This window comes from Cupressus sempervirens, chromosome 9 (genome assembly GCF_028749045.1).
Source record: "Cupressus sempervirens isolate cs-2001-9-10 chromosome 9, ASM2874904v1, whole genome shotgun sequence".
NCBI lineage: Eukaryota > Viridiplantae > Streptophyta > Pinopsida > Cupressales > Cupressaceae > Cupressus > Cupressus sempervirens.
This window is the reverse complement of record NC_143126.1, coordinates 354,400,674-354,422,547: the sequence shown is the minus strand read 5'-3', so window position 1 is coordinate 354,422,547 and position 21,874 is coordinate 354,400,674. Positions and strand designations below refer to the sequence as shown.

Genomic DNA, 21,874 nt, shown 5'->3' with positions numbered 1-21,874 from the left:
CACACCTTCTAGCTTCTACTTCTCAAGCTTCTACTCCTCGAGCTTGATTAGAAATGCTCATATGCCTTGCTTAAATAGGCACTTACCACCCAATACATGACTTATCCACAACCTTCTAGAATTTCTCCACAACCTTCTACAACTTTCATAACTTTCTACAATATCCACAACTTTCTACAATATTCATAACTTTTTAGAATTCTACCCACACACCTCGATAAATGGAATGACAACCATTTATTTTTTTATTTTTTCTATTATGCCACCTATGCACCTCGAAAATAGAAATCCCCTTTTCCTTTCTTTTCTCCTTTTTTCCCTTTTTAATTTTTTTTATTATTTCTCCTCTAATTTTCGTCACTTTCTCTCTCCTCCAAAATTTTTTTTTTATAATATTTTATTTATTTATTTTTTTATTTTTTTTTTTTGCAATTTTTCTTTTTCAATTTTTTTTTTTTTTTGAAATAATAATTTTTCCATGCAAGATGCTCCTGCATCAGTGTGATATTATGCCTATGGATTGTTGTCATGTTCTTTTGGGAAGACCTTGGCAGTATGATAGGAAAGCTTTGCATGATGGTAGATTGAATCAGTATACCATTTGGGCTATAATGGAAAGAAACAAGTATTGTTTCTTTTGGTTGAGAACCCTGAGGAAAAACACTATACTACTGTGAGAGTTTTCTTGGTTGGAGGAAATCAGTTTGTGGAAGACATGAAGAAACAAAATGTTTGTTTTGCTTTGATTCCTAAGAAGACAGAAAAACAAGATGAACTAGAGCATGCACCTAAGGTTAAAAACCTGGAGCTAGTTTGCCTAATAAAGTGCCACATATATTGACACCTGCATAGAATGAAGAATTGAATAGACAAGTATAAGAATTGCTTAAGAAGAGTTTGATCAGAAAGAGTATGAGTCCTTATGTAGTACTTGTTGTATTAGCACCTAAGAAGAATGGAGAATGGAGAATGTGCACTGATTGTAGAGCTATAAACAAAATAATAGTGAAGTATAGGTTTCCTTTGCCTAGGATGGATGACATTATGGATCATTTGAGTGGAATAAGGTATTTTACAAAAATTGATTTAAAAAGTGGCTATCATCAAAATTAGGGTCAGAGAAGGCGATGAATGGAAGATTGCTTTTAAGACTGATGAGGGCTTGTACGAGTGGTTGGTTACGCCTTTTGGTTTAACTAATGCACCTAGTAACTTTATGAGATTTTGAAGAAATTCACAGGAAAGTTTGTGATTATGTATCTTAATTACATAATAATCTATAGTAAGACTAAAGAGGAACACCTAATGCATATTTTATTTTTTGAACTCTTCTAGTTAATTTCTCTTTGATACATTGTTAAAGGTTTCGGGTCCTTTAAAACCTATTTTTATGTAATCAAAACACCTGATGCATATTAGACAAGTGTTACAAAGACTGAAAGAAGAGAAGTTGTTGATAAATTTGGAGAAATGTTCTTTTATAAAGAGATTGTGTACCTTGATTTTGTGATTTCTATTGATGGAAAGAAGATGGACCTGAAAAGGTAAAAGTTGTTCTTGATTGGCCTACACCTGAGAGTGTTTGAGAAGTTAGGCCATTTCATAAATTGGCAAGTTTCTATAGGGAATTTATCAAAAATTTCAGTTCATAATGTAATGCGATGATAGAGACAATAAGAAGTGATAAAAAAGGAATTTAGATGGACACATTTAGCAAATAGAAGCTTTCAAACATGGAAAGAAAAGTCATAGAATTACTTGTGCTTGTTTTGACTAATTTTAACAAAGTTTTTCAAGTTGGTTGTGATGCTAGTGGGAATGCAATTGTAGCTGTTTTGAGTCTAGAAGGTAAGCCTATAGCTTTCTATAGTGAGAAATTGAATGATGCTAAGAGGAATATTTAGTCTATGATCAAGAGTTTTATGCAATAATTCAAACTTCGAAGAAATTGAGACATTATACACTAATAATAAAGCTTTGCAGTATTTGGGAAGTAAAAATAAGTTGAAATTGAGACATGAAATGGGTTAAAAAAAAATGAAAAAAAAAATCTTTTGTGTTGAGAAACATAACGGCAGACTTATAGGACATTTTGGAATTGATAAGAATGTTCGGAGGGTAAGGAGTTGCAGAATTTGTCAAGTAGCTAAGGGAAGTAGTCAAAATGTTGGATTGTATACACCTTTGCCTGTCCCTAACAAGCCTTGGGAAGATATTAGTATGGATTTTGTTTTTGGATTACTTAGAGCTCAGAGAGGTAACGATCTATCTTTGTAGTGGTTGATAAGTTTTCTAAAATGGCACATTTCATACCTTGTAAGAAAACATCAGATGCAATACACATACCAAATTTATTTTTCAAAGAAATTGTGAGACTTCATGGATTGCCTAGGACTATTGTTTCTAATAAAGATACTAAGTTTACTGGTTATTTTTGGAGAGCACTTCAGAAGAAGTTGAATACTAAGCTTAAGTTACATTTGATTTGTGTTTTATTAAATATATTAAAATTTAATTTATTTATATTTATGTTTGATTTATTAATAAATTTTTTTTAGTAGTATAATTAATATAAGATGAATTTAATAACAAATTTTTTCCCGAACTTTTTGTCCTAGTGGAATTTCATCTTAATTTTATTTTTGTCTAACTCAAATTCGAACCTTGTGACCAGTTTTGGCCAACGAACGAGAATAATCCAAATTCCCTTGCACTTTAGGCTTCACTACGCCTACGCGGGTAAACCTTCATCTCAAACCTAACCACCTGGTTCAAAGTTTTTCTATAGCAAATTTAGACTTGTTGTTCGTAGGTTGGCAAAATCTTTTAAAAAGTTAAAATAAAGTCATATGAATGCTTTGATATGATTGAATGTATTTTATAAGAATTGAGTTGATCCTTGTAAGGAGGAAATATATAGACTGACTTCAATTATAAATCCAAATAATTGTACTTCAATGATTTCAAAAGACTAGTGGCTTTTCTTATCTGGGCAACCTAGTCAACTACAATGAGCATTATTACCTACAACTTTGTGAGACAATAATTATTTAAAACATCATCAATTATCCCTATACTTCAAATGGAGAAGATAATTCTTGTATACAATTCAACATTAGTCTAGAAGGAATTTAACTTCTCTAGCAGAAAGCCCAATTAGACAAAGATGAGAAAACACCTATATATTTCACGCCTATCCCTAATAATCAAATAAAGAATACTATGAAAAGTCCAATGTATAAGCTTTGTTAGAATAATTCAATAATCTTCTTATTGAATCATAAAGGATGAATCCAAACTATAATTTAGATCTCTATGCCTTAAATGAATATAAACAAAAAAGGGGCCTTTTATTCATTATTAAAATATAATTTAAGTTTAAACTACAAGTCATCCTTTATACTCCTTATTCCTCCACACAAGACTTTTATATTTTTGTTTTTATTGCTTCCTAATTCTTACATCTTACATCTATATGCAAATGATGAGGCATGCCTCAATCATTGCGCTTTTTTAAAATGAAAAGTTATAAAAAATAAATAACATTTCTTAACAATAATCGTACCCTTCCAGTTAGATAATCTTCTTTTATTGCAAGCGCAATTTTAAACATTGAACTTCAATAACTTTAATTGGTATGTCACACTTGATATTTTGACTTTAATCTGCTTACTAATTTCTTTTGTTAACGGTGTGAATGCTACTTTCCCCCCATGAAGATTTCAACTCCCAGATGTTTAAAGACTCCTTACGTACTCCAACTCCTATAAGCACCTCTTGATAATATTCGGGCTTATTTTATTGACTTCTTTTGACTGCTTACCTTCCCCTCCTTGCATGCTCAAGAGATAATGATTCTCCATTGATATATACGAATATCCTTCTTGGGCGTATACGAGTTTTATTTTTTCTATTGAAGTTTGAGATGTTCATTTTGGTTTTTCTTATATATTTGTTCAGATATTATCTCTATCAATAACTGCCGTATATTGACATTAATAGTTCCATAGTTGCTGCTCTTTGGTGTTTCATAGTTACCGTATATCAATGATACATTGACATTTACTCTATTTAATTATATCCTTCTCCTTTGTCTCTGATTTCATTGCAGACTCCAAATCTCCAAATTTGTAAACCATTTGTAGAACTGATGACTATTGAGCAAGACTACTTCTGCAGACCATGAATCTTGTGATGGTTCATCTACAGAAAATATAGCCAAACTTGAATCCTTCGTGACAGTGGGTTCCTAAGCCAAATTCTTTGGCAAAGGTCGATCCGCAGTTGCATGACAAACAGCTGCAACTGTTGATTCATATTGTCTTGTATATTCTTACTAGATTTTCTATTGATCTTTGACATTAATGATTATCCTTTTTCAAGTCTCCAATATCACAAATGGAGGCCCTGATTTTTGCCAAAACTAGGGCTCCATCAACCCTGATGGTATATTATTGGAAATCAATCTTGTTTTTAGGGGTGGTGTCTTCCAAATTTAAAGTCCATCAAATAGCATCTTGTAGAGATTATGGTTCAAAAGCTTTGACTAGTTCCCTAAATGATTTTGAAAGTACTTTGCTAAATAAAAATTTGAGTTGTTTTTGGTAATATCTAGCACCATGTTCAGATTCTTTGGAATTCTATTTCAGATACTTCTATTGTATCTTGTTGCCTTGGGTGTGTTGCATTAGATGACAATGACACCATTGTATAACTATCCCATGATGTCACCATTCATGTCTCGTTCCCTCTAAGTGAAAAATAGCAAATTTAATGGCTTCATCTTCCATCATAGTGTTAAAATAAAGATAGACATCTAGTTTTTGGACCCATGTCTGCGCAATCACTTTCCTTGAACTATCAAAAGTTTGGAAATTCATTTTATGTAAATCTTTCTTTGTTAAGCTGTCTTTGTTCTCCTCTTGAGATAGTTCTCGATCTTGCATTATGATGTTCTGTAAATAGAATTTCTCTTGAGGTATAGATCAAATAATTAATATGCATTTACACATTCATCAAAATCAATATCTACCATGCTCAGTTCTTCTCATGACTACTCTTCTCTACGTAATAATGTAGGCCTTGTTACTCTGATGATCATCTCAAAGGAGATCCACTTTGTGTAGGTTCGAGAAAACCGATTGTATTATTAATATTTTGAAGCAATTCTCTTGATCTACCTCATTATCACCCATGTTATTCTTTCCTCCATATTTAGTTTGGTTGCTAGTTGCCTCTAACTTTTTCCTTTCTCTTTCCAAGGCTCGTTGATTTTTTTGGCTCAATTGCATAGTAATTTTAAGATCTGCAAGCTAGCAGGACTGGTGCTTTGATACCAATTTTAATGTCCCTTTTCAGGAAATTCCTGAAATTATCCTTAATACATAATGCCTACTCAAGATGGCAGCACCTTTTTCAAAAATTATCAATTTATTATACTATTCAAATCAATAAATCATGACATAAGTCTGGAAATCAGTCATATCTTGAATGCTTTGGAAATGCTTTCAAATCTGCTGAATTGGGTGTTTTAGTGAACACAGTAGTGACAAGAAAAGGTTTCATTCCTCAACTTTCCGAGAGTATTTAAGAGTTTTTGTCTTTAAACTCTTTAGTTCAGTCCTCCAAGTTCAAGATTTGGGTTTTCATCCATACTTGATAAGAGAAATAAGGGATTTATGTTTATGTCCTTAGAACCCTTAATGAGGTTTAGTCCACCCTTGAAGAGTTTTCATCCTCCAAGGCTTACCAAGATTAGGGTTTTCATCCAAAATTGATATGGAGAAACAAGGGTAAGCCTCTTTGTAAAAATGGTATGGTTTTTGTCCTCCTCATTCGCATGTCACTTACTCAAATTCAAGACTAATTGACTAATGGATTGATAGATTCCTTTATTTATCTTTGTTGATTGATAGATCACTTGATTTGATGTTTGAATGTGTCCCTCTTTATTTTATTATTTAGGGAATCACGACCTTTCACAATTACTATCCTTTGAAACAGTACAACCCTTCATCTTTAATCACTATCTTGAAATGATTAAATTTAATTATAAATTTATATTACAACATGTTTTAAGGTCCTAAAACTAGTTTCCCTACTAAAATGGAACTTATTACAACATGTTTTAAGGTCCTAAAACTAGTTTCCCTCCTAAAATGCACTTAACCATTTGATTTCAAATATTTGAATTCCGCATTTTATTTTATTGCATATTTTTGCAAATTAACCCTTATCAATGGATTGCTAGCATCATCTTTGGCACCATCTTTATTTAAATCAAAGTTCCATGAATTGCTACAAGTCATGCAGGCAGTCCAGGTTGTTGAGACAAGCAGACCTAGCCAAGTTTACCTAATTGGGTCTGGTTCATGGAATATGATATTCATAATATGTAATTATAATAGTATATAATTTCAAGGGTTTTTTCATTTTGCCAAGTCATTCTCAAAGTATTTCCAGAGAATTCAAGATACTGCACCACCTATGCCAACTCCTCAAGTAACCGTTCTAAAAGAAAACTAAACTAGAACACCATGGAGAGTAAACTCCAATAAGCTAACATTGGCTTCCTCATCCTTAACTAATGAACTGCAAACACAAGTGATCCCAAGGTTCCTAATCAACATCAAAAAGAAACCACCATGTTGACGCTGTACCGGTCTGATATAATCATAAACTGAAACTCTGATATTATATGCAAGCTTGCCACCCATGTATGTACCTGAATTTCTTATGTCATTAAACATACTCAACATGAAATGAGGAATAGTTTTCAGTGTATCTCCAAATGTAATCGCACACATCTCTTCACAATTTTCAGCAGCAAGAAGTCTGAATAAACTGATCTATACTCACTTCCTGAATGTCTTTTGTCTCATGGATTGGTAAATTCTCATCAACATCCCATTCCCCAGTATTGTAGAGATCATTATCTGCAATAAAATCTATACAACCAGTTCTTATCACCGCTGCATGATCTAAAAATTCAATAATTTGCATCATAGAACATTTCTACATTGAAACATGAGACAGCAGCCAAGGAACAAAATCTGAAAATTAATTCCCAATTGGTTATAGGCTGCTAGAATATGGCTCATGCAACAAATATTAAAGTTTCTTATGGATTAGAGAGAGAGTGTGATCAATTTCTAACCATTTAACCCTCAAATCCTCAATGCTATGACTCACATGTTTATTCAAAATTACTGGTATATCCATGCAAACAACAACTTTTTATAGCTCATGCTCCTTAATGTTAATCTTCAAATAATAATGGAAGTTCATAGCCTGTGAGAAACTTGAAACAATGCTTACGCTTGCAATCTTGAGGATACAAAGTGATTTTCCAAATCCATGTCAACCTGAAAGTTCATATATGACATCTTATGACAAACAAGTGCATAAGGACTGTTGTTCACCATCAACAAATCGGCATTTGATACAAATTCTTCAATAGATTCTTTATAATGTTCAATCGATTCTTCTTCAAACATTAGTTTTTCATCAAAGGTGGTTATCATTTCCAATGTGGCTGGCATAGAAGATTGTTTTTTTGATTGAGATTGTACCAAACTCAGCTCTAAGTTAAGTTTGTCAATCTGGTTTTCAGTTATTTATGGAGCCTCTTGAGTAACTTCCAAGGTATCCTTAGTATTCACAAGCTCGTAGGTGATTGAGGTGGTCCCAATTTGAAAGTAAGTACAAGTAATTTGATTTCATAGTTTCAATAGCTACTTTGATCACCTATAAATGAGCATAGGAAGATTCTTTGTCACCCCCTTTGTCTTCTCTCAAGATGTCCCTTCCAAAGTTGACCTTCAACTAACTTGTGCATGTCATCAGAATGTGTTAATGTTGCATTTATCTTATCTTCATTTACCTTCACCTGGCTCTCCAATTTATGTTAATAAGCTCATGAACAACAATAGACTCATGATGAAGTAACTGAATTACTTCGAAGGACTTGGCTCTCACAAAAAAATTGTATGATATCTTCTTTGCACTCTTGCTGATATAGAACAAAGACAGCATTAGAATCAAGCATAGAATCGTCATCATCAACATTTGGACCAATCGTTTCATGTGCAGAAAGTGGGGTACATGAGTTACAGAATCACCAAAAGAAGCCATTACCTTTCCAGAATTGTCAATCATGATTAATAAATCACCCACAACTACATGTAAACATTACCTGAAGCAAAAATTGACTCGACATATTGGCAACTGTCTGAAACTAAATATAATACTTATGGATTGTGGAATTCTGATAGCTGTAATTCCATCTACTTCCAAGTCTCTCCTGGCATAATTTGAAAAGGAAATATAGGTTGCCAATATAAGTTTACTTTTGAATGATTGAACAAGGAAGCTGATCCTAAGGATAAAGTTGATTCTCCTTGTGCACCTATCATTGAAGAAATGGAGGCATTATTTATTGCCAAAGGAATTTGTTTTGTATACTGATCATCAGGCATTACAGTATCTAAATAGCCAAGGTAAATTGAATCAGAGGCATATGAAGTGGGTAGAGTTCTTGCAGAGTTATACATTTGTGTTGAAGCATAGAAGTGGAAAATCTAACAGGGTTGTAGATGCACTAAGTAAGAGACAGTTGTTGCTTACAGTAATGCAGGTTGAAGTGGTTGGGTTTGATGAACTCAAGAATTTGTACCCCAAGGATCCTGATTTTGCTGAAGCATGGAAAGCTTGTAAAGAACCTGTTGCTGTAGATAGAACCAAGTGGTTGGACTATTTGATTCAGGATGGCATGTTGTTCAAATGTAGTCAATTGTGCATTCCAAGGAGTTCCATGAGGGAAAATCTGATTAAGGAGAAACACAGTGGAGGGATGGTAGGACATTTTGGTCAAGATAAGACCATAGCCATTCTTAGAGAACATTATTTTTGGCCTCAAATTTCACAGGATGTGAAGAAGTTTGTACAGAGTTGCCAGGTTTGTCAAGTTGCCAAGGGGTTTAGTCACAATACTGGCCTATATCAGCCATTGCCTGTTCCATCAAGGCCATAGGAGGACATAAGCATGGATTTTCTTCTTGGATTGCCAAGGACACAAAGGGGTAATGACTCAATATTTGTGGTGGTTGATAGGTTCTCCAAAATGGCACATTTCATTCCATGCCACAAAACTCATGATGCTGTCCATATTGCAGACTTGTTTTTCAAAAAGGTGGTAAGACTACATGGTCTTCCAAGGAGCATAGTTTCTGACAGAGATACTAAATTTGTGGGGTATTTCTGGAGGACATTGTGGAAAAAGTTGAGAATAGACTTGAAATTTAGTTCCACGCATCATCCGCAAATTGATGGCCAAACAGAAGTGGTAAACAGGAGTCTGGGCAATTTACTGAGATGTTTAGTTGGGGATAAGCCCAAGGGATGGGATTTGATTCTACCACAAGCAGAGTTTGCTTACAATAACTCTATAAATAGGAGTACTGGAAAATCACCATTCCAAATTGCATATGGGAATAGCCCAAGGACTGCACCAGAATTAAGGAAGATAGAGCAAGGGGAGAGGACAAGTGCTGAAGCGGAAGAATTTGCTGAACATATCAAGCGTCTACATGAGGAGGTTCAGGCACACATTACCAAGATGAATCAAGAGTATAAAGCTAGGGCTGATCAAAGGAGAAGACATAAGGAATTCCAAGTAGGGGATCTAGTCATGGTGCACTTACGAAAAGAAAGATTTCTAGCCGGTACTTACAACAAGTTGAAAATGAAGAAATTTGGCCCCTGCAAAGTTTTGAAAAAACATGACTCAAGAAATACATATGAGGTGGAGCTGCCAGATGGTATTCACATTTCTCCCATTTTCAACATTGCAGATTTAACAGAGTATCACGATGATGGTGCAGATGAGGAGCTAGTGTTAGAGCCATGTCCAATTCCTGCTTCTAAGGAGGAGGAGATAGAAGACATTCTAGATCATCGTGTGGGTAGGAGTACCAGAAACAGGTAGTATGAAGAGTATTTGGTCAAATGGAAAGGACGACCGATCAAGGACTCAACTTGGATTTCAGCAGCTGAGGTTTCCCATTTGGAATTTCCTCTACCATTCATAAAGTGACAGGGTCACTTTTCAATCTACCCTGGGTGTCTGATGCAGGAGCATCTAGAGGTATAAGGGCAATCCTGTGTCACCCAAAAAATGTACTTAGACTTAGTTTCTATTTCATGTGTTTTCATTTTTGGATACCCATTTGGGTCAAATAAAGGTTCCAACTCTCACAGTTCCACTATCAGTGTGCTAGAAAATCCCGAAAAAATAGGAGCATGTAATTGGGCCATCATTTTGATAAACTAGAAGTTGTGAATTGGCCACATGAATGTAATTGTGAGTTAGAGCATTCCAGAAAAAGAATCAGGTCAAAAGGCCCCACGGTTTAAAAGTTATTGCAGTTTTTCGACTTTTGGAGACCTCCTAAGAATGTTTCAAAGTCAAGTTAGGGGCATTAAATGACCTCGAAAAGGGCCGAAAAATGGGGGACGAGCGAAGTTGGTCCATAGGGCTATAGAGCACTTCGAGAGCTTTCCGGAAATGTAAATGGTTCGTCAATCGGAGCTACGGTTCAAAAGTTATGCCTCCCGGAAGATCTGTGATCGTTTCTGGATTCTTCTAGATTTGCACCGATTTCTAACGCAGCTTTTGGAACCTTCTATTTGGTCGGTGGATGCCTACTAGCACTTTCTAGAATGTACTCCTAGTCCTTAACCCTCTGGGGTCTATTTAAGTAGATTTCTGGCATTGTAAAAGGCAGTTCAGGGTGGAGTTTGAGAGGAGGTACTGAAAGGAGAAATTATCTCCAAATTTATGCTATTGTAAGCCCTTAGGGCATGTTTTGAAGTTTATTTTCTCTGTACTGAATGTACTAATTTATTTTTTCAGTTAATACAATTTCCCTTTTCTGTTGTGTCCATTCTATTCTCGAGTTGTGTCCCAATCAATAAATATATAAAAAATATAAATATAAATAAATAAATATATGTGCAAATCTATATGTGTTGTTTGTATATATATATCAAATCAAACCCGAAGAGATAAAGACCAATAAAAGTAATGAAAACTAAAAAGAAACCATAATAATAGTAATAAAAGAAATAAAAAGAACAATAGAACATAAGAAATAAACCAAACAAGAAAACTATTAAAAATAATCACATAAATGAAACAAACAAAAGATAGATCTAAATAATATAATAATGAAAAAATAAAAATAATAGTAATAATAAAAGGGGGTGGGTTGGGGGGCGAAGGGGAGAGGGGGGGTAGAGATGGAGAGAAAAATAGACCTAGCACGATGGAAGGCTCTAGAGATTTGCTTGTTAGAATAACCGTTTTTTCAAAAAAACATGACGAAGATAAGCCATCTCCAGAGGTAAGTGATCATCGTCACAGATCCGAAGGGCTCTCAAAGCAAGGGTTTTGAGAATGCCCTCTTTCTAGTAAGGATGGTGGTGGGAGGAGGCATGAAGGTAGCAATCAGTATGGGTGGCTTTACAGAAGACACAACGACCAAAGGAGCCCTTCGGTTTCTTAATGATCAAGATATCAAGAAAAGAAAGGCAATTATTGGTGAAAGATATACACGGAAATAACTTGTTGAGGTGATTTAGAAATTCTTCCAACTTGTCTAGACCATGGGGCCAGCAAACGTTGGTGTCATCCACATATCGCTTCCACCACTTAAGTTTAAGCGAGCTGGTGCGAAGGGCGAGATCCTCAAAATGCTCCATGAAGAGGTTGGCAATCACCGGAGAGAGGGGGGAGCCCATGGCAACCCTTTCCACCTGCTCGTAGATCACGTCTTGGAAGGAAAAGAAGGTGGAGTGCAAGCATAGTTCAACTAAGGAGGCAATCTCAGCATCAAACTTGTGCTTGACAATCTCAATAGAATCCAGGATAGGAACCTTGGTGAAGAGAGAAACAACATCAAAGCTAACCAAAATGTCGCCATCATCATATCTCATATCCTTAACGAAGTCGACAAAATGGTAAGAATCTTTGATGAACGATCTAGACTTACCAACTTGGGGGCGAAGAGCTTGGCAAGGTAGGAGGCCAAAAAGTAAGTAGGGGAACCAATGGTGTCCACAATAGGTCTCAACAGAAAGTTGACTTTGTGGATTTTAGGGACCCCATAAATCCGGAGAGTAACCTCTTTGGTAGGTATCAGCTACTTCTTAATGGCAATGTCAAGTGAGGACCCTGCAATGGTTGCTTTAACCTTTTTGATGATATTGGCACAAGGGTTGCGAGAAACAACCTTGTAGCTACTAGAAACAGAAAGGAGGTCAAGCATCTTAGACACATAATCAGACTTGTCAAGAATGACAGTGGCATTACCCTTATCTGCTTTGAAAATGACAAGGTCATTGTTATGCACAAGCATTTTAAAGGCAGAAAGTTCACCTTTAGGAATGTTGTGCCTAGGAGGTTTTCAAAGTCTAAGAGCAAAAGCACAATCTTGTCTAACTTCCTCAGCAACATCAGAAGGAAGAGCTTGTATCGTCGTTTCAATGTTGATGAGGAAGTTGATGTGAGGGACAGAATGAGAAGATAGGGAAAAATTGAGACCCTGTTTAAGAAAGTTGAAAGCAAGGGGGTCAAGAGCAGCACGCGATAAATTGACCACCAATTTGGAGTCCCAATCTTGCACCTTAGACACAGGAGGGGGGAGGGGGGAGGAACAGGGGGAGAGCACAAGCGGGGATGAGACACTCGAGCAAGAGGGTTGGAGAGAAGAAGAGGGAGCCACATGGGGAGACCACGTAAAATTCCATGGTCTACCCAAGACGAGAGGGCTATAGGCGAGATTATGCATGGGAGAGGTAGGCTCAACTTTGGGCGACAAGCCAAAAAGAGGAGGTGACCCGTTAGAGCCCCTAAAACAAGGAAGATTGACACAATCCTCGGGTGAGGGAGGGGCTCGAGGCAAACAGGGGGTAGATTGGGACGAGGACCTAGAGGTCTCCAGGTGCACATCAGCGGTGGCATTGGAAGAAGGCTGCGGTGACCCAACAACATTAATGCGAGTAGAATCATCAGCTAAACTGGAAAGAAAAGAGCTCGGACACATCAAGCAATCTAAAACATTAATTGGGAGATGAGACTACGCACCTGTGAAGGACAGAGAGCCGTTGGAGGAAGATCGATGGAGCGGTTGTGAGGGTGAAGTGTTGTTGTCACCGAACCGAGCATTAGCACGTCAACCAATCTCTGAGTGTAGAGCAGGGGACTCCATGGGAGAAGAAAAGTTGATGTGCAGGAGAGGGGCAAGAAGTCTGCGGTAGGGGCGTGATATAGCCACCAGAAGCAACAGAAGACCCCGCGGTTGCCAGAGTTGGGTGGTGAGGGATTACTGCCACATTCAAACTGATGTTGACAGAGGGGAGGGGGCGTGAAATAGCCATGGTGATAGAGAAATCAAAGGGCTGGAGAGAGGTGGCAGAAGGCCAGAAGGAAGAACCACGTAGCAAAGATGCAAAGGGACGGGAAAGCAAGCAAGAAGGAGAAGGGAGGAAAAAAGGAAGGGGAGAACGAGCACAAGGGCTGAGAGCGAGGGCAGGACGGGTCCTGGTACGGCATGGGATGCATTGCCTCTACTGCAGCAAAAAGAATTTTTTCTTTTGCCTCCTGGTAACTTCCCTTTCTTGCCCACAGCTCGAGCAAAGGAGGAAAGATCTAAACAGATCCACAAATCTGGACGTAAGGAGGCAGCCAACTCTAAATGTAATGGTAAGAGCCTCAAGTTTAAAAAGTCTATTGACCTCCTCGTGGACTGAATAACCGCTTTGAGGAGAGAAAAGCCAGCCCGAATAAAGATGTGTTGAGAATGGACATTCCACAGGTGATGGGTGATCTTAACAAAGGTTGGGATGAGCTGACAATCACGACATCTTTTAAGGAACGCAAGGTCTGCAATCTTCTTTGAAAGCTTGATCCTGAGTATCTCCAATTGCTTTGATTTGTGAGATAATTCCCTCCCATAAAGGGTGTCGATTAGAGCTATCAGATTTCCACAATCCATAAGTATTATATTTAGTTTCTGGATTTGATTGTGTGAATTTTTTATCATCAACGTTTCAGATCACACTATGTGATCCATCATTAGGATATTCATGCAAACGAAGAGAAGATAAAAATGGGAGATTGCAGACCAAGAATCCAATAAAAGGAGGGTAAGGAAAGGTAGCACAATAAGCGAGCACACCTACCCAAAAGGACAAAAAGACATCAAGATGACTCAAAGAGAGGAAAGAGGAGAATAAAGGGACAAAGAGAAGCCCAAGAATTTAAAAGAGGAACATAAAATAAGAGAAATAAAATAAACATCAAATTACAAAAGACAACCAAAATGAGAGAAAAAAGGACAACACAAAAACACCCACATATATATGTATATGTAAAACAGAAGGAAGCAAATGCTATCTAACCCCATATATGAGAATATATAAATATGTGTGTGTGTGCAAATCTATATGTGTTGTTTGTATGTGTATATATATATATATATCACATCAAACCCGAAGAGATAAAGACCAATAAAAGTAATAAAAACTAAAAAGAAACCATAATAATAGTAATAAAAGAAATAAAAAGAACAATAGAACATAAGAAATAAACCAAACAAGAAAAATATTAAAAATAATCACATAAATGAAACAAACAAAAGATAGATCTAAATAATATAATAATGAAAAAATAAAAATAATAGTAATAATAAAAATAAAAATACTAAAAAATAACAATAAAACAAATAAATCAACGACATAAACACAAAAAAGGACAACATATATATCTATATACATATATACATATATACCTATATGTATATATGTACATATGAATATATATCCACCTAGGGCAAATCTATAAGTGAAAATAAATGAAGAAATGCGTAGAAATTTGGGAACATAAATCAGAAACCAAATAATAATAATAAATAAAAAGAACAATAAAAATAAAAAAATAAAAAAAAAGACCAAACATGAATAAATATAAATGATAATCATAAAAAAGAAACAAACAAAAATTATATCTATATAATATAATAAAGAAATAATAATAATAAATGAAAAAAATAAAAAATAATAATAAATATAAAAAAATAAAAATGAACATGAAAAATTAATAAATAAATAACTAATAATGACAATAGCAATAAAATACATAAATCTAATAACAATAAAAGTGAAAAAACACAAAATACTAAAAGTAATAATTATTGCAAATTGATAAATAATAATGACAAAATAAATAAACAAATAAATACTAAAAGAAAAGAAAACAGAAACACAAAAAATACATAGATGCATTGAAAAATTAAGGGGACAGTTATAAAAAATACGACAAAAGCCACAAGACACAAAGAAAAGGAGCCACGAAGATGGAATGTCTTTCAAAACAGTAGATGGAATGTCTTTAAGGGGACAGTTATAAAAAATACAACAAAAGCCACAAGACAGTAAATGGAATGTCTTTCAATACATCTACACCCATGCATTGGCGATTAGGCTTCCAATCCTTTTTGTAAGATTCTTGCTCACTTTCAGAATTTTGTCACTAAAGAAATCTTTTTCAATTTCCTTTGCTTTCTCTTTATCCATGAGAGGTTTAAATTTATCACATTAACTGAATACACCGTTGACTAGATTGTAAGCAGCAGGATATAGAGCTAATTCTTGTTTATATACAGCCAATAGAAAAGTTATGAGAGGCTGGGAAATGACATCACATTCATAAATAATTGTAGCCATAATGATTCTCATGAAATCAAGAATGGATTGGACATGATCTTTACTAATAGCAAAAAGCAAATGATGAAACATCTGAAAAATAAGATTATCACAACTATAGTCAATCCCAATGACACATAATCTCACCTTTGCCATCAATTCTAAATTCAAAGCCCTATTACTGGAAGAAGATTTATTGGTTTTTCCTAACCCTTCAAAACTTTCAATGATTACTTGAAAAACCTATTTATTTTAGGCAATCAGGCAATTGGAAACAACTAGTCTTACCTCCTTATCCAAGTGTCTCAGCAATCTATGCTCTCCTAAAGAGATCATTTTAGAGCTATGGCTATTTGGATCAGCTGTGAGGGACTACTTCAAACCCTCTGCCACTTCCTCCAATGAGCTCTGAAGATCATCTTTTGATAGAGATAAGTATCACAACTTTTCTCCTGCAAGAGACACCTTTTTGCCTAACTCCTTATTGCCTTCATACATCCTTCATTGTGTCTTTTCTACTTTCTTCATTTTTGCTGACTTTAGGATTTGATCACAGAAGAAGTTATTTTCATTTGTTTTTATTTCTTGTTAAAGATGTATTGAAACCAACCAAGATGCTCATGCAAGTATTGAAGATCTAGAAACTCCTCATAAGACTTCATCTTTCTGAGTTACCCAGAAAGATGAATAATCTGCCAGTTGTTGAAATTGAAATATTGAATAATCTGCCTTCGAAGAGTCCTTAGGTGTTAAGCAATCAAAGTAACAATGTCACAAAATTATGGAGAGTACCAGAAATAAAAAGGTATGATCACTTGAAGGAGCAAAGGCTCCCACCTCAGACATTTATACCAATTCAGGCAGTGCGTGTGAAACCAATACATGAAAAACTATGCGCATTGGGAGGCAATGTGAAATTCGTCTTTGTTAATATTCAATTTGATTTTGCCTTGGAGAGAGTAATTCTCTATGCAGTAGGCAATACACTAGTCTGTGATAGTCGTGATGAAGCTAAACCTCTTAGTTGGGGCAATGAGCACTATAGATTGATTACTGTTGATGGGATCCTTTAAAAATCTGGTACCATGACGGGTGGGATTACTGGAGGTATGGAAGCAAGATTATAGAAATGGGATGATCAAGCAATTGAGGCTCTTAAGAAAAATACGGACCATTTTGGATCAGAAATGCAGATCGAAGAGTCAAAAGCATCGGCAAAAATCAATGGACTTGGACGGAAGATTCAGTATGCCGAAATGGAAAAGGAAACAATAGAAGATAAGATAATAAAATTGTAGCAAGTGAAGGAAAAATATATGGACGAGATTGCTGAAGACGGTACAACCGGCTTACATCCTAATAGTTTTCAGATGGGGATTAAAACTAATGAAGAGTGCATCAATCATTATTCTTTTACTGAAGCAAAGGATACACATTTTGTAGTTGAGGGATCAAAGAATTATGTAGAGCGAGGAGAGATTCCTAATCAAGTTAACGAGAAAGTGGCCACTTTTCAACATATCCAAATATCTTCAAATGAGAATTGTGGCGGGAATGCAAACAGCTTATACCGACCTACTAAACATCTTCTACCTTATTCTAAAATTGTGTCAAGAAAAAGCCTTCATGATGCAAGCAATACAGCTAAAAGACTTTCAAGTGAAACTTTTATCGAGGACCATGAACAGAAACAAGGTATTGAGAAAATGCAACACCAAAAACAAAACTAGAAAAGAAAGCAGCTTCCTTAAAATTGGAGGATATCTGGGAAAAGAATGGAGAGGCTTCACCAATCGTGCCAAGGGTTTAACAAATCAATAACTAGAAATGGTATTACAAAACAGAGGTACTTGATATGTATGATGAGTACAAAAAACTCCCTCCAAAGATTCGAAAAGAATTAGCCTTCATTGATTACATGGATTTCCATTCAAAACTTCAAAATAAGACCGATATGGCAAAAAAGAAGTATTTTGACTTGGCTCAGGATCTCCTTACAAAGGACTAGTGCAAAAATGTGTATGAAGAATTTCTAGCTGACCAAAATCATCTAATAGAGGGTCTTGAAAAGGAAGAGCAGTCAAACACCCTTGATTTGCAGCCCTCTTGTGATCATGCAGCAAAGGTTACACAAGGTGCAAGTTTCTACATTGGTGACTTGGAGGTTAACGTTGATAAGCAGGTTGATGAGCTCAGTTGCACATGAGGTAATAGCAGGTTGGAACCTTTGTACGATGAACCATATATTTTTCTGATGCCCTTGACATGAATTTAGGAGAACAATCGAAGATGACACTGCAAGATGATGAACCACTTCAACATGATAATAATGAAATGCATACCTTAAAGAACCAGCTGGAGGTTAGTGAAGACATGGTTGTGGCATGTTTAGTACACTATGAAAACACTCACAAGATGGTTGAGGATCTTTACATGAAGGCTCAAAAGGGAGTGGAAGGAGATTGGCTTGTTTTTTATTTGCAAGTGATCAAAACAGCTTTTGAAAATATAAAGTCAGATTGTTTATATTTGCTTTCCGACAGGGATAACATTCTTAAAGTTGCTGAAATACATATTGATCAGCTAGATAAAAAAAGGAATGAAATTATGGAGCTCAATAGAGAGCTTAAGGATGCTCAGGATGCATTAGATGATGCTCTGATTTCCCTTCAAAAAGTAGAAAATCAAATTAGGATCATGAATCACTCTCAAGAACATAAGGATAAAGAGAGGCAAGAGTTCTTCCATGAAACTAATGAACTTGATAGCATTCAGCAGACGTATGATTTGGATAGTTGCCCAGGCAACCAAGTTCTCAAAATTCAGATCACATTCACCTTATGGACAACCCGTTGTTTGAGGTAGATGCCATTTGGATTTTCGATAACCCACTTTTTGAGGTAGAGGGGAGAGTTCCTCTTGATTTCCAGAAAGAGGATGTCCTTTACTTCAAAGATTCGAATCAACCTACAGTTTTTAACAGCAAACCTAGTGTGGTGAAGTGACTACTGCTACCCCTCTTTCGTACAGCCTTTACATGGTTCTGAATTCTAGCTTATATATGGGTTGGATGGATTTCTTATTTCAGTAGTTAAACAAAACCTGGTGGAGGATTGAGGAGAGTTATGTGTTGATCATAGGATATGCTTTTTCAGCTTCATTCTTATTCATAGTACCTATGTACCCAGAGGTTCTCCAAATTGATGATGACGGTATGGTATTTGATGCACCCAACGTGTTACTTTCAGTTTTTGAGTAGCTTGTTCCTCACATCATCCATTTAGGCTGGGTTGTCAGCATCTACTAGGTTAGGCATAGTTCATTAATACATCTCTATCTTATCATATCGGCTAGTTATGACAACAGGGTTTGGGATCCAAGTGTTGATAGTATGTACCTATGGCTTGTTGATGACTTGGTTGTAATCCTATTTAGTTTGAGGTTGGATGCAGTGAAGAAAAAAATTGTACAACTTACAGGTGCAACGTTTTTTCATAGTTATATGGGATCTAGGGATCTGGTTGACAAATGGTTTGCAGAGTGGCACCTAGCTTCGCAGTATGGCTGGATTTGTTTTCAGTTTGGGTTACAAAGCTACTTGCAAATTCGTATGGGATCCTGGTACTGGTTGCTTGAGGACAAGCAATTTTAAGGAGGGGAGATTTGTAATGTCCCCAAAAATGTTAAAGACGTATTATTTACAATATCAAAATTGACTTGGAGAATGTGGGCTCAAAATATAAAGGTCAATTTAACATTATAAAGTGGGCAAAAAGGACAAGGAGAGATAAGACGAAAAGCCGAGAGGGAAATTGAAGAGTCATAGTCGTGAGGATAAAAGGAAAAGAGAGACTTTCATTTGGGGATGCTTGATTATTATTCCAATTTCAGTTCTCTCTTGCGAGAGTGTTTGGAAAGCTTCAGCTTTCAGCTAGTATGAGAACGTAGCCTCTCATGCCGGCAATTTCAGTTCTCTCTTGCGAGAGTGTTTGGAAAGCTTCAGCTTTCAGCTAGTATGAGAACGTAGCCTCTCATGCCGGCAGACAATGGACACAAACCCATTATCCAAGGAGACATCAATTCAAGTGTTTCATATGCACTTAGAGGTTCTTATATAGTATTCCAATCTGATTGTTAAACTAAATTTAAGATTGGATTTGTTAATGTTGGTTATTGTATTGTTGTTGTACAATGCAATAACGTGGTTTTAAGGAGTTGTATGTGAGTTTATTGGTTTTATGCCGTTGGCTTGTAACGCATTTTATATGCTTGAATTCTTGAATATTATTTGGACAAGAACGGATTATTATCTTGTCGAGAATCTTCTGGTTTTTTTATTATATCGTATTACATCTACATATGTTCGAGTTTTGAATACTATATTCAAGAAGTAGCTGGGTAAATATCTGATGGAGTTTCTATTGATTTCATTTGAGTTTGGTAATATATCTACATATTTTAGATCTAAATATATTATTGATAGAGAAACCTAATAAATATCCGGTTTGGGATATTTCAAATGGTAAATATTAAAGCGAGTGCAAAAGAAACTTAGTGGCAAACTGGATAGCTTATTAGAATTTGTTAGGCAGTTCAAAATTCAAAATTCTCAATTTTAAATGGTGCCAAAGAACATGTAAGAATTAGCTATTGTAATGTTCCCATTTTTAGCAGGTTCCTGCAATTGGCCAAGTCAATTCACCATAGCGACCCTTGTGAGCTGACAGGGCATTTTGGGGGTCTCAGTTATGGATTTATTATTTTTAGTAAGCCTATTTTTAGTAGTTGCTATTTTTGGGAGTGCAATGGGTGGCTTGGCAGTTGCATGAGCTCTTATTTATTTATTAATCATTAAGTTACATTATTATAATAATGACTTTAAGAGATATTTCTAAAAAGCGTATTGGAAAGTTTCTAGTGTTGAGTTCTTTTCGAAAACTTCCACAATTTCCTTAAAACTCGATCGAGTATGATATCCCTTATCAGATATTGGATGATGACTCCGAGGAAGTTTTTGATGAGTCTCAGGATTGAAGTTTACATGATCTTACAATTGAGGTGGAAGTTGAGACATGAGAGGAGATTGATATTGCGAGGGCTTCCATTTTTTCAAATGAGGAGTTGGTTGAGGTACCTAGTAGTTGTATCTCGGATGTGGAGCTATGCAAGGATGATGGCACACGTATGAGTGATCTTGTGGTGGGCAATTATGATTCAATTTCCTATCTCAGTGTAGTTGGTGGGACAAAGAGATTGCATAGGAGTCAAGGGTTACAGAGGCATCATGTGACCAATCAGCTAAGGTGAGTATTAGTGACATTTCTTGGGCATTATGATGTTGTTTGTCAGATGCTAGCTACATCTGGTTGGGGTGCTCCTATGTATGATGAGCGCAGTGATAACTCTTTCTCTAGCAAAGGTTCATGCGCTTTGAGAGGCTGTCAGGATCTTGAAGCATAATTACTCACAACTAGTTGCTGACTAGGATTACCTTCTAGAGTGGGGTAGCACTTGTCATGAGACATTGTTAGAGAAAGAGGAGGTGGTTGAGCTCACCCAAGAGCGTGAGATGACTGTGGACTCTCTTCAGTGTACTCAGTGGGCTCTTCAAGAGTCACAATCACGATTGGATGAGGTGACCGTGGAGTTGGAGCCTGTTCGGACCACACCAACCCCAGATCTAGTTCAGTTGCATATTGTGGTTGGTGGTGAGTTTTCTTCTAGGTTGGGGATGATGGACGTGATGATGTGGCCGAGACATCCGTCTAGGATATGGGTGTAGTAGGTACAGATGAAGTGAGAGTATCAAGGGAGTTGGGCTCTCATGCTGATTTGCTTCCTTTTACTGCAAGTGAATCTATTTCTTCATCTCATACAGCTAATAGCATTGGACAGTTAGCAGTGCCACATTTTCAGAATGATCATCTGTGGGCCGCAGGGGAGCAAGTTGATGCTTCCACATATAAATTCTACTGTACTAAGTCATTCATGGAGTATTTGCTTGAGATCTTGGATTTGCGAGAGGATTTATATAGAGTTTCTAAGAGTACTCTCATTCAAGGCTCTGATGCTATACGACGTTTGGTGGGGAAGATTGTAGAGACCCTGGCTA

The 21,874-nt window shown here is 36.1% G+C and overlaps 1 protein-coding gene and 1 long non-coding RNA gene across 2 annotated transcripts in view; one reads left to right on the top strand and one right to left on the bottom strand.

The window, feature by feature from the left end:
• LOC149538762 (uncharacterized) overlaps positions 1-21,874 on the bottom strand; it is a 67,206-nt gene that overhangs the window by 7,538 nt on the left and 37,794 nt on the right. The gene's annotated exons all lie outside the window — the stretch shown is intronic.
• The window catches only part of LOC149538763 (uncharacterized), a 64,206-nt gene that overhangs the window by 9,151 nt on the left and 33,181 nt on the right, over positions 1-21,874 (top strand). The window lies entirely within an intron of this gene.